General features: G+C 44.0%; 1 protein-coding gene across 5 annotated transcripts in view; it reads left to right on the top strand.

Annotated features, from left to right (window-relative positions):
• Nucleotides 1–3520, top strand: part of foxn3 (forkhead box N3) — a 70531-nt gene extending 67011 nt beyond the window's left edge. For all 5 annotated transcript variants that reach the window (XM_042072257.1, XM_042072256.1, XM_042072255.1 and 2 more), the window contains one exon: nt 1–3520. This exon is cut by the window's left edge and continues 721 nt beyond it. The gene's annotated coding sequence lies outside the window, so the exon portion shown is untranslated.
• The last annotated feature ends 3980 nt before the right edge of the window (nt 3521–7500 follow it).

Genomic DNA, 7500 nt, shown 5'->3' on the forward strand with positions numbered 1-7500 from the left:
TTTGTTAAAAGGAGATTAAAGCCATAGCAAAACCTTTATATGATGTTCAGATGATTTAGTGATAATTTAGTCTTTTTATTTTAGGTTTATTTCTTTATTTTGTTTGGCTGAAATTAAAACAAATAAAAATCAAACAGCCCCCTCCAACACACTTCAGATTCGGCACAGTTGGAAGCAGGATGCTGAATTACAGCAACAGAAAAACAAATAAAATTCAACCGCTTAATAATCTTTCCTGCAGTTACTTAGAGCAGCATAGTGGAGAGGATCGTAGTGATGTTTCGCGTAAGAACACACTGTGGGAGGCACTGTGTTAGCATTGTTAGCTTAGCGTCGTGTTCTTCCCTTCCCAGATGGTTTCCGTGGGAGACGGCTACACAGCTGTCAGTGGTTGCCTCACCTCGGGGGGGATTTCAGGGCTGGAGAGTGCCAAAGAGGACCCCACCAGCAGACAGGGCAGCCTTTGCCTGACCAGAAATGCACTAGTTTGAGAAACTGAGTGGTCACAGTTGAGATGAGAGGGAAGAGGTGTAGAACACAACGGAGGACATGTTTCTCATGTATTTCATGTGAGGTCTTCTTAGCCGATGGGATGAGGCTAGCGCAAAATTATAACACACCAATACAATGCCATAAGCCTTTAACAAGTGCTTTTTGGAGAGAGAGGGGACAAACTGAACTGTCCTTAAAACTGCCAGTCTCCTTCTTAAGCAATCATGACTAGGAACTTAGAAATCCTACTGAGGGTAGAAACGCTACCAAACCTGCCAATCATATTTTAGTGATAAAATAAGTAAAGTTACCACGGAGGTTGTATATTTCTTTTTGTGTTTGTTTATTTGTGTTTTTTAAAAACCCTCATGATGTAATAAGCAATTCCATCCAGTCAGGATAACGCTGTATAGAATGTCCCATTAGTCTTTCTTCTCCCTTTCTTAATTTAAGCAATGTAGCCAGCAGGACTTTCCAAATCATGTTGCATGGGTTCTGTAAAGACGAAGAACAAGAAGAAGAAGAAGAAAAAAGAGTTTTTTTTAAATCAAAGTTCATGTACGTAAATAATGTATTTAGCATGGAGCATGAATTATTTTCATATAAATAGAGAAACTAGAGAACCAAGACGGCTTCTGACGTCTGAGCTCAGAGGCTTGGACTTTCTTGTCATTTTTGTCTTAATTTGACAAAAAATGTTTTTTTTTATTTGTTTTTTTTTTTTTATTTGTTTGTTGTTCTCATTCATACTTGTTTTCAAGCTGGCATTAAAACGGATAAACCTTCTTCAGGGACAAACACAGACTGTTTGGGCATCTATCTCTGCAATATGAGGACTTCATGTTACGTAACGAGTAGGGCTAAGCCGCTCTGTCCGACTGCTTCGTGTCCACTCCACCTCCAGACAGAGCGCAGGGTCTGGCTCGGATGCGGTCCGGGTCTGGCGTGATGCCGGGCACCCTCCGGGTCAGCTCTCGTCTGCTTGCACACTTGGGCACGACCCAAGGCTCTTTACCAGCTGATTCTGGAGTGGATCAAGCTCAGATGCAGTCCAGATCTGGCTCTGATTCGGACTGAGTTGGTCTGAGTTGGACTAGATTCGGCTCTGACGCGGTTTGGGATCAGGCTCCGATCTGAATTTGATCCGTTTCAAGGTCAGCCGGCATCTGGGACACAGTTTGGTCAGCGCTTTTGTTTCAGGAGAAGTTAGTAGTGAGTGTCGGTCCCCTTCCTGCATCCGGTGCTCCCAAGTTCAGTGCTTCAGTTATCTCCATTTTCTGTCAAAGTGTGCTTGTTTGGATACTGTGGATGTCTTCTGTATTTCAAGGTCTTCCATTTGTACGACACAGGAGTTTACTATACATGTTTCTTTCAGAGTATTTGCCACTGTCGATGTAGCATTGTTCAGGTGCATCACCAGTATTAGTACCTGTCATCCAGACACACACATACACAGATTCTCTCTCTCTCTCTCTCTCTCTCTCTCTCTCTCTCACACACACACAAACACACACACTCACACACACGTGCACACACACACACACACACACACACACACATAAATAGTGGAGAAATGACATGATTATAAAATTACAAGAGAGCTAAACACTCTAGTGCAGATATTTGCTTTTTCCTTCTCTGGATTGCACTAAGATGATAAGTTACAGATATTTTTAAAGTTCAGTGCCAAAGCCTATAGTGATTTGATATCTTATCTATCTCTCTATATATATGTTACCTAGAAAATGATAAATACTTGATCTGTGTGCCAGAGATCTGTCAATGATGACCTGTAGCATTTTTGTCTCAATGGGCCCTGTATTAAAGAGTGCCCTCTCTTGTTCCCAGTAAAGCGCTGTAAATTGCTCATCATGATTCGTTCTGTGTGATACTCTCACGTATGTCCGCCTTTCTGCTCATCACTCCGCACATTCAAAGTGGTTATGTTCCAGCAGCCAGCTCTCTGCAGTATGTGAAATTAATTATATATTTAAAAAACAGAAAAAAAAGACAAAAATCGGACCTATAAGTGATCCTTTTGCCAGTCTTGCAGTCCTCTTCTTTTCCGACCCACAGGCATGCGTAGGAACAGTATCTCAGCGGTCAGTAAAGCGCCAACATTCCGTTGTACATCGTTGTTAACCCTGTTTGAAAATGTGGAAAGGCATCTGGCTTCGTCAGTGATAAAGGGCCCTAATTTGCATGACAGGCAAAGAGCAAAGTCCTACGTCTAACTAAAGCTAATTTAGTGGCTAGGCAAAATCAATTTGCTACATGATTTGAGTCAGGTCAGTGCTCCCATATGCCACATGATAGCTGTTTTTCAAGAACGAGAACTTGGCTTGCTGACAGACTTTGCATTTTGCCCGCCACGTAAATTAGTGTCCAGTAACGCTGTGACACGGTCCACACAGGCAGCCTCATCTCTGCCTTCCTCAGATGTCAACACTCACTACGTAACTTTTCCTCGAGCTTCGCACTCAGTCAATGATGGAAGATCTGCTAAATGACATACAATCAGAAAGCATTAATATTAGCCAGGCAAATAATGGTCAATTAAGAGGCAATGTCTTTTTATTATTACAAATTGTAATTATTACCTTTCACTTGTTTTGTTTTGTTTTTGTTGTGTCTTTTTTTTCTTTTTGTAATTGTTCGTTACGCTCGAAACGTTAAATGTTAACTGCCATTTTGTTTGTTAGATTGATTCCAACATCTCAAAGAAGAAAGACAGAAGGAACTATATGATGCTGTCTGGTTTGGCATGACTATCCAACTGACTGGTCAATATGGAGACGTATTTGCATTCTATATTTTCTTGACGCGTAATCATATTGCCAAAGACAAATGATTCAAAAATATGATGTAAATATCACTGTTGTTCATTACTATGACAGGAATATGTTTCGTTTGTTTGTTTTTATGTTGTTTTTTTCCCTCTCAAACATACCATCATGTTTCTGTGCTGTATTGTCTTCCAGTTGCAATAAAAAAGAGTTGCAAACGTTGCAAAAATCTTTGAATAAGATGTTTTTGAGCTGTCTGTTTAATAATAAAGTCACCTCCTGCAGAATAATGCCCATAAGCATTGGTATGTTCACATCATGAGAGGGGTGGTGGGCTTAACAGTATTCTCCTTACAGTTCACAAAAGATGCAAAGAAATATTAAGGTAGAACTGCTCCCCTTTCATCTCATTAAAGATCTTTCAACATCTCGTAATTTATAATATTTATAATATAAGGTCACATGGATAAGACATTAAAGCATTGCTAATAACGAACATGCTCTCCTTTCATCTCATTAAAGATCTTTCAACATCTCGTAATTTATAATATTTATAAGTCACATGGATAAGACGTTAAAATATTGCTATTAACGAACATAAAGTGAGGCAATGTACTATGTTATTGATGGTTACTATTAATAATAGTGCCAAAAGGGTCACTGTGGTTAATGGATTAGTTCATATGAACAAACCGTGAATATCACTTTATACAAACATTACATGTAAGCGAGACAAGTTCTCTCAGTCAGAATTAGTTAAGTAGTTATCGTCAATAACATACAAACTATAGTATCTGTTGAAAAAGATAGGCCTACTACTGTTGAAATATTGAATAGTGTGATGCCTATTCTTCAGGGTTATGCTCTGTGTCTGTGAGATGTTGACAACAATGCACCTAAAGAAAGTCCTTGAGGAAGGTCACACTGCGATGTCATCGCCAAGCCCAACGATGTTGGCAGGTCCTCAGCTCCAGCTTTCTACCACTTCATGTCCACATGGTGAAGCCATTGATTTCACTTGATTTGGTTGGTGTGAGAGTGTCGTGTGGTGTTTACAATTGACCACAAACAGCGGACACTTTGTTCTCTCCCTCAGCTTCCCGATTCATAACTGTCCTCCTCCCAGGCCCCTCCGTGTGCTGATGGAGGTCTGTTCTTAATTAAAGAGGGGCTTTCTTAATCAGGGCCCGACGCACGCGCCCGTATGCTGTGGCCACACTTAGGAGCCACTCGGTTGCTATGCAACTGCAGTGGGCTGAGGAGGATAGAGAGAGAGAGAGGGATGGGGAGGGGGAAAAAGATTGAAAATGTACAATAAGCAAGTTGCCAAACAAAGCTTACGCGTTCATGCCAGGCTCAGCTGTTCCCAGTGCTTGCTTGGCTTCCTCCAAGGTGGGGCAGGTGCCAGAGTTCCTGTTTAGTGTGTTCCTGGCCAAATTGGAGCAGAACACACAAGCCACCCAACTCATCCTTTTGCTTCTCGTGCAGTGTTAAATGTTCATGTTAACCAAATGCATTTATTCCTGCCTGAAAACGCATCATCCATCAAGTCATTCATATATGCCGTTTTTCATTGTATGTTCTCACATGTCTAATCCTCTGTGGGTGTGTAACTTACTGTTGGCTGCCATACAGAAAAAAGGTACCAGCTTGCATCTGTTGCCAGGGAAACAAAGAGAGAGAGAGAGAGAGAGATGCAATCACACAAGCACATCTTTGACTTTTTTGGACACAAAATGGAGAAGAAAATAGACATATCCATCTCTGTTTATTCCACTATATCAGGTGGCAACATTCAAAGCTGGCTACAGACTCAGAGTTCTCCCAGAGAGAGAGAGAGAGAGGGCACAGAGGTGCACTGTGCTCACCTCCCTCAAGTGCAAGTTTGGCTGGGGAGGAGATGGTGGTGCTCTGACAGGCTACGCGAGCCTAAGCAGCATAGCGTGCCTAAGAACCCTTTTGGCAATTACACAGTGCCCTTTATTCCCATTTGCAAGGCAGCGAGAGAGAGTTGGAGGCCCTCATCCGACGGCACAAATCAATAAATACACTCCCAGCCACGACACACGTGGAGAGATAATAGCCATTCAGATCTATCCCACCGCACCTTTAATATCTCCCACGGTCGCTCCGGATCAGATGTAAATAAGGATCGCATTACAGCACATCTGACAGCATTAGGGAAGGCGTCTGAACACTAGCGCACGTTCTATACGTCTGTCGCTAGGTAGGCGTGGGGAGCGGATTTGCATGGGAGCAACCGTCGTCGAGGGGATTGGGGCCTTTGATGTCGCATCTGCCAAACGTGCCGAGACTTCATCAGTGTGGCACTGGCGCATATGGCACAAGTGCCGGTCGACCGGACCCCTGTTACCGGGGCGACAGGGACTCGTCTTCGCCGAGGTGCACAGCTGTCTCACCCACTAGGCGACTGTGTGTCAAACACACAAATTAGTGCTGTTACCGTGGTGACCTATCACAGGTCAGACCTCTGAGTTGCCTCAAGGCTACCAGGGGTCAAGGTTAAAGCACTCAAGTGTGCACCAAAGAAAGCTCTTCTATTCCTTTGTTCCTCACAAAATGAACAGAGTGAATGTATGTGTGTGTGTGTGTGTGTGTGTGTGTGTGTGTGTGCGCGCGCATGTAATGTATGTGTGTGTGTGTGTGTGTGTGTGTATGTGTGTGTGTGTGTATGTGTGTGTGTGTGTGTGTGTGTGTGCATGCTCATACATGTGTGTGCAGGTGTGCATTTCTGTGATAAACTCTTCGATGCAAAAGCTGTCTTCCGATCGCAATGTGTCATCTTATTCCACAGAAATCGCTGAGCTTTGGTTAAAAATGTAATCCTCTTTACTTTGTAATGTATTAGGCTCACGTATGGACACTTAGAAATAGTTATCCATCAGGATTACTCTGCCTCATGCGGCTCCTGCAGACCACGCAGATGGCTTACACACAGGCACAAACCGAACGGCCACACACACACACACGCACACAGTACAGTTACACACAGACACAAACCATACAGACACACACACACACACACACACACACACACATACACACACACACACACCATACGGCTGCTTGAATGCTTTCCTTCATCAGTGTTAGCAAATGGAATCTGTGAGTTGTTTGTCCAAATCAGTTCTTCCTTTGGTTGCTTTTCCTTTTTGTTTCTGTTGATTTGGAGCGGTTGTTTGGAAAGTGAGCATATAGAGAAAGACTCCAAGCTCACACACACCTGACTGTGTGATAGAGGTCTGCACTCCCACGGTAGACCCGCGGGTCCTGACGCAAAAGAGTGCGGCGCGGGACAACTTTTGAAAGCTCTTTGCGGGAGCTGGCGGGATGAGAGAGGTGCGTTTGCGGGTGCGGGACAAACCGATGATTCACTGCACTCCCGCAAATTAAATATGTGCGTAAAATTAAATATGGAAATGATTAAAGTAGTGTTCATAACTATAGCTCAGCTGGATGTTCTGTTAGGCAGCATTAAAAAACGGGGTTTAAGCATAACTGACGGATAGTAAGCCTATAGCCTACAGTATATTGTCGTTTACGTGGGTTCAATTTGTTCCTGCTGCTCATTGTCAAAACTCTAAATCGAAAGCATGACAGAGGAAGAGGGCACCAGACTAGGCCTACTTCAGTTGTTAGCCTACATTCAGAACCAAGAAACTGACATCTGCAGTCTTTCTCAGGTGTGTGTGCTCCTTTCGAGAGACAGAAAGAAAAACTGAATAGGCTATCCCTCCTGCATGCGGGCTTTAGCGGGGACTAAAAATGACACATTAATGCGGGAGCGGGCGGGAGCGGGCAGGAGCGGGCAGGAGCGGGACAGAACATTGCGGGAACGGGACTGGAAAATCAGTCCCACGCAGACCTCTACTGTGTGACCAATCTGAATCTGCATGTGTGTGTGTATGTGTGTGCGTGTGTGTGTGCGTGCATGTGTGTGCGCGTGCGTGCATGTGTGTGTGTGCGTGCGTGTGTGTGTGTGTGTGCGCGCGCATGTGTGTGCGTGTGTGTGTGCGCGCGTGCGTGCGTGTGTGTGTGTATGTGTGTGCCTGTGTGTGTGTGTGTTTGTGTGTGTGTGCGCGTGCGTGCGTGCGTGCGTGCGTGCGTGTGCGTGTCCGTGCGTGTGTGTGTGTGTGTGTGTGCGCGTGCGTGTGTGTGTGTGTGTGTGTGTGCGTGTGTGTGTGTGTGTGTGTGTGTGCCT

Source organism: Alosa sapidissima, chromosome 19 (assembly GCF_018492685.1).
Source record: "Alosa sapidissima isolate fAloSap1 chromosome 19, fAloSap1.pri, whole genome shotgun sequence".
In the NCBI taxonomy this organism is placed as follows: Eukaryota; Metazoa; Chordata; class Actinopteri; order Clupeiformes; family Clupeidae; genus Alosa; species Alosa sapidissima.